This window comes from Chelon labrosus, assembly GCF_963514085.1.
Source record: "Chelon labrosus genome assembly, chromosome: 20".
Classification (NCBI taxonomy): domain Eukaryota; kingdom Metazoa; phylum Chordata; class Actinopteri; order Mugiliformes; family Mugilidae; genus Chelon; species Chelon labrosus.
The window spans coordinates 2,291,433-2,297,286 of record NC_140353.1 but is presented as its reverse complement, the minus strand read 5'-3'; the positions used below and the strand labels follow the sequence as shown (position 1 = coordinate 2,297,286).

The 5,854-nt window shown below is 39.7% G+C and overlaps 1 long non-coding RNA gene across 1 annotated transcript; it reads left to right on the top strand.

The window, feature by feature from the left end:
• The first annotated feature begins 553 nt into the window (after nucleotides 1-553).
• LOC311505836 lies at nucleotides 554-4,157 on the top strand. The gene is made up of 3 exons (XR_014699670.1): nucleotides 554-1,043; nucleotides 1,570-1,626; nucleotides 2,556-4,157. It is a non-coding gene; the product is annotated as an uncharacterized lncRNA (long non-coding RNA).
• The last annotated feature ends 1,697 nt before the right edge of the window (nucleotides 4,158-5,854 follow it).

Genomic DNA, 5,854 nt, shown 5'->3' with positions numbered 1-5,854 from the left:
AGAAATGCATTAACGCAGATGGACTCGGAGCAGTGGGAGGGAGCTCTGTTGCATTACTTTTGCACGCTTACTTTGGCCGTTAACACATCCATGAGTCACTAATGAGTGCATGATTTGTTTTTCATTTTCAAAAATTAACTGAACTGAAATGACGCGTGGCACCAAGAAAACAGATTTAAGAACAGATCTCTTTTAAGGTGGATTTATTTTCTTGTTTTTTCACTGAAGTTGTTTTGCAAAACACTCACAAACAGTCAAGTAAATACACCTGGTCCTCCTCCTGTGCGATTTTCTAGCTGTGTCATTACTTTAACAGCCTGCATGTTAGTGGTGTTTCCATCAGGGCCTGCAAAGCCTTCTCTGCTGACCTAAACTTTATCAAAATCTCTGACTTACATTTGAATATTTTCCCATTAATCTTATTAAATTATTCCCAATAGCCTGTTCTTTTCATTTTCTGTCTCGTCTGTCTCTCAGCTGCAGCATTAGAGCTTTTATCCAATCATATTTCAGCCACACTCTAAAGAATAAAGCAAGGTGACAGTAAATTCAACTTAAATAAATATGCAATTTCAATACAAACATTTAAGTTTGCAGCATCTATTTGTTTAACTAAGTAACCAACTTTATTCATCTAGTTAAACCAAGTCGAAAATAAAAAAATGATCCATACTCATTTTCATGAGTATTTTGAATGGATAACGGTGCAACAGCTCAACAAGACACAAATATCAAGTTGGCATTATGCAAACTTTTATCCTGAAACTCAAAAGATGCGTGGGCGTGGTCTCTAATGAACCAGACGAGAGGCTCCAGGTGCAGCCAATTTGGGAAGCTGAGACACGCTGTCTGCTCGCAGAGAACGCTGCTGTTTGCTTAGTTTGAACTTTCACGTCTTCAGTCTGAAGAGTTTGGAACTGCTTATTATTGTGTACCCGGATTGCTACGCTGCCAAAGACGTCAGGTCCTGTCGGAGGCTTCTTGCTGGACGTCGTGGGGGCATATTTGACGCGGCACCGGTGGCTGCTGTTGCTGCTTGAAAGGTAAGCTCGGCTGCCATTTTAGCATTTCGTTAGCGTCAAGAGCTAAGTTAACTTACTGCCGTTTGACTGATTGATTCTGACTTGTTGCTCGAATCTGATTATGAAGTAGTTTTTTAGAAGTCTTTCACCGAATCTGGGTAATAGCATACATTTTTGCAATGAATTGGTGCTGTAAAATTTGCAAATATGAAACTCCCAGAAAGACTGAGCTTTTAAAACACTACAGGCTACGGCACATGCATGGTGGGCAATTTTTGCCGTGTCTCCATTGGGAATGCTATTGCTCTTTCAAAACATGGGCCAGCCTTAAATCACACATGACAAGAAGTCATACATCTTATAAAACAACACAAGTTAATGATGTCCTGTCTTTTAAATGTCCATGTTGTACCCTAAGCACCATCACCACAGAGAGGGAGTACTTTGAACATATTGGCCGTCACTTAAAAAAACAAGAAACCGTCACATGTGTGTTTGAAAATTGCCATTTCAAAACCAACATATATGGTATATTTGCCTCTCATAGGACACGGAAACACACACCTCACTCACTGGATGACTTCAAGCCTGAGCTCTTACACAGGTATGTGAATCCTGTTAATGCAGGGGATGATCCTGCTGATGAGGAAGATGTTGAGTGTGGAGAGAGTTATGATGAAGAAAGAAAAGAATTGCCTAACATAATTGAAGCTAATCTTGCCCACCTCTTTCTGAAATTGGAAAGCATATCTAATGTGCCCAAGCAGTGTATTGATGAGATGGTGGAAGAACTAAACTTTATTTCAAGTTCAGCATCAGGTCCGATCATGAAAGGAATTTTGCAGTCATGCTTAGAGAAGCATAAATGTGAACTTGATGATTCTGTGATCACTGACATGGTAACAGAACTCTGTGGATCCAACCCCATCAGCCAAGCATTGAGGAGTGATGGCCCTCTGTCGACCGCCTACAAGAGAAATACATATTATAAGGAAAATTTCTCTGTGGTGGAGCCAGTTGAGTATGTGCTTAATTCCCAGGAGCATAAAAGCTTCCAGTATGTACCTATTCTGAAGTCATTATCTGAGATTTTTAAGAAGAAGGAAATGCAGGATTTCCTCATGAACAGTGATAAAAAAGCACTGAACACAGAAAATACAGAAACTCAGTACACAACATTTTATGATGGTACTCACTTTAAAGCGAACAAATTATTCTCTGAAAATAATCCGGCAATAGCTCTCAATTTATATGTGGATGAATTTGAAGTGTGCAATCCACTTGGAACTTCGAGAAAAAAGCACAAAATCACTGCTGTCTATTGGGTTCTTGCGAATGTCCCACCATTGCTCCGGTCTTCACTGACCTCAATATTTTTAGCCATTCTTTGCAAAGCTGAGGACATAAAACAATATGGATATGATGCTGTGTTAGAGCCACTTCTCAAAGATCTTGGTAGTCTTGAGGAGGACGGACTTTACATTCCCTCTCTTGGTAGACGAGTTAAAGGTACTGTCTCTTCTGTCATTGCAGACAACCTGGGTGCTCATTCCATCGGTGGATTTGTTGAGAGTTTTTCAAGTTCATACATATGTCGATGGTGTCTTGGAGAACGCGCCAAATTTCAAGAATGTGAGGTTCGAACAGGAACATTTCCTCCCAGGACCAAAGAAGGCCACACAGTTCACGTTCAAACTGCACAGGTGAGTGGGTGCCATAGCTATGGAGTAAAGCGGCTGTGTCCACTAACAGAAAAACTAAAACATTTTGACGTTATTTCAGGCTACCCCCCGGATTTGTTGCATGATCTTTTTGAAGGCATTGTACCAAAAGAATTAGCATTGTGTATAGATACCTTCATTAAGAACAAATATTTCACTCTTATAGAACTGAATAAATTTATTGCAGAGTTTCCATACAGGTGGACAGATAAGAAGGATGCACCACAACCAGTACCCCTTAGTTTTGCTGTTAAAAAAACTGTTGGTGGGAATGCTCATGAAAATTGGGCTTTGCTGCGACTCCTTCCTTTCATTATTGGCACAAGGATACCACTGGGTCACCCAACATGGCAGGTTCTTCTCAACCTCAAGGACATAGTTGAACTTGTTGTAGCCCCTGTCCATACAGATGAGACAATTTGTTTCTTGGACAGTAAGATATCAGAGCATCGGCACAGATTCTGTGAAGCTTTCCCTGGTCAAACACTAATTCCAAAGCACCATTTCATAGAACATTATCCTCAGTTGATAAAGGCTTTTGGACCACTTGTGTCACTGTGGACGATGCGGTTTGAGGCTAAACATAGCTTCTTTAAACGTGTTGTCAGACATGTACACTCTTTCCGCAACATTCTTCTGTCTCTCTCAGTGAAGCATCAGATGATGATTGCGTATCATCTTCATGACAGTAAGGTTCTCCAACCTTCATTGCAGGTGACCAAACTGTCAGAGGTAGATTTGACTGTGCTGAGAGAGGACATCAAGGGAGCAGTGGAAGCCAAGTACCCTGGTAAGTCATGTATTCACTTGGCTAACACAGTGTGTTACAGTGGCACTAAATATGCCACTGGAATGATCTTGGCTAATGGTTCAACTGGTGGCCTTCCAGATTTTGGAGAGCTAATTCAGGTTGTAGTTGTTGATGGTAAACCTGGATTTATTGTGAAATGTTTCCATGCTTGGTTTATTGAGCACCTTGGCAGCTATGAGCTGGAGAATACAAGTACTATTAAAGTTCTTGATCCAGCTCAGTTGTCTGATATATTCCCTTTAACAGCATACACCATTGCAGGGAAGCGTATGGTCACTCTGAAGCGATACATCTACTTGCCATAGATGGCTTGGTGATAGCTTGTGTGTCACATTTGCTGGATTTGTAGTCAAGGCTTTGGCACGATGATAAAATTATTATTATTTTTTTTTTATCACATTCTGTTTGTTGCTTCTGCCATTTTCTGTTCTTGATATTTCCATAGAATGACCCAAATGTGTTTCCTTCTGTTGCTGCTTTTAGATTTCAAAATGGGTCTCAAAACTACATAACTATCTCAAATTGTGCAAAGTACATCTGGGGCACATTTAAAGGGAAACTTCGGTTTATTTCAACCTGTCTTCGATTGTCATAAATGTGCTTTGTGTGACTAGTGACGTGAAAATATTAGTTGTCATGGTAGTCGTTGCCTAGATACAGACAGGGTGCAGCTACTAGCTTCAGACCTGTTAAAACCTAAGTGAACGGGCATACTTTCACGGGCAAAGTTAGTCCACTAAACAAACTTTTTTTTCCACCAAGACCGCCTCACATCGTTAGTATAAATGTCAGAGAACATAATAGAAACCACATGGAAATGTGTTGTGTTAGCTTACCCGTTTTAAGCCATCTTTGTTTACATGTTTGTTTGAGCTAATTACCTCCACTCGTCTGCATGGTATTTGTATGGCAATCAATGAAAGCTGCACCGGATGACGGGTAAGCTAACACAACACATTTCCATGTGGTTTCTATGTTCTCTGACATTTATACTAACAATGTGTCGGCAATATTTGCACTTATATCGAATCCTCAACCATGCATAGTTGATGAGTTTGCCAAAATGTAGAACTGTTCTTTTACCTCTGAGGGTCACAGTGTTTTGACATCACTGCCGCAACGTACTACTGTTAGGTCTGTTACAGATGAATGATGTCAAAAGTTTAAAGGATGTTCACAAAATAAAGTATTTGAATTGTAAATTGTGGTTCTTGTTTATTATTTACCCCAACTTGAGTAAAATGAGTTGCATATACTATAATAAGTATGTTTACTTTTTGCATGGACATTTCTGAGTAGAAAACATTCACTAAATAAAGTTAGAACAACTTAAATTTGAATGATGAGATGACAACCTATTTAAGTAAGCACTACTTGATTTAGCTCTTGGATATATATAAAAATCATGGTCATTGTACTTGATTTTATCTTGTAGTAATAACGTATATCAAGTACAATCAACGTGAAAATTCAAGTAGTATATACAAAAAATCAATTAGATTCAACTTAATACAGCTTTAGATTTGTGTGGCTATTTAAGTTCGCCTTACGATGCTGGACTAGTACTGATTACTAAATTAACACTGAAGTTAGGACAACTCAAAAAGATCTATGCAAAAAGTAAACATACCTTTTTGAGTAAACTCAGTACATTCTTTTTTAGAGTGCATCATGTGTTGCAGGAGTCAAAGAATCTGCCTGGGCCTTCACAATTAAAACTGAAACACATTGTAATGACGCTGTTCCTTTAACCAATCACATTTCAAGTTGGTATTCTTAGTCCTTCTCTGTGGCGTCAGCGTTTTCACGTCCTCTGATTGGACGGTCAGAGAGCCGCTCCGTTTAAGCTAAGCTAGCGGTTCATCTGTTGCGAGCTGCACAAGTAAATCATCCCCGTTAACGTTTTGATAGCTATTTGTTGAACCCACGATGGAGGAGGGAGTAGAGGCTATTGATTTGGTTGCAGATCTTCTTAGAGAGACATTTTCACGGCGGACTTTGAAGGAAAAGCTGGATATTGTCTTGGCAAGTCAGCCTGACCCAGCCAGGGGAAACGGTATGTCCGCCACTTTCAGGTCAGCAACTATGAGCGCTACCCATGGCTGCCAGGCTCCGAGGAGAACTCTAAATTGTTTCTGGTGAGTAAAATGAATTATTTTTACATCTGTTATGTATATTTTTGTCATTTTATTGGCTTGACATTGATGCTTCCGCAGGATTTGACGTATGTGGTGCTGGTGTACAGCTGCAGTGAGTGAGAGGAGACTTTATGAATTATTCTAAGTGAGTTTCTTGTTTTA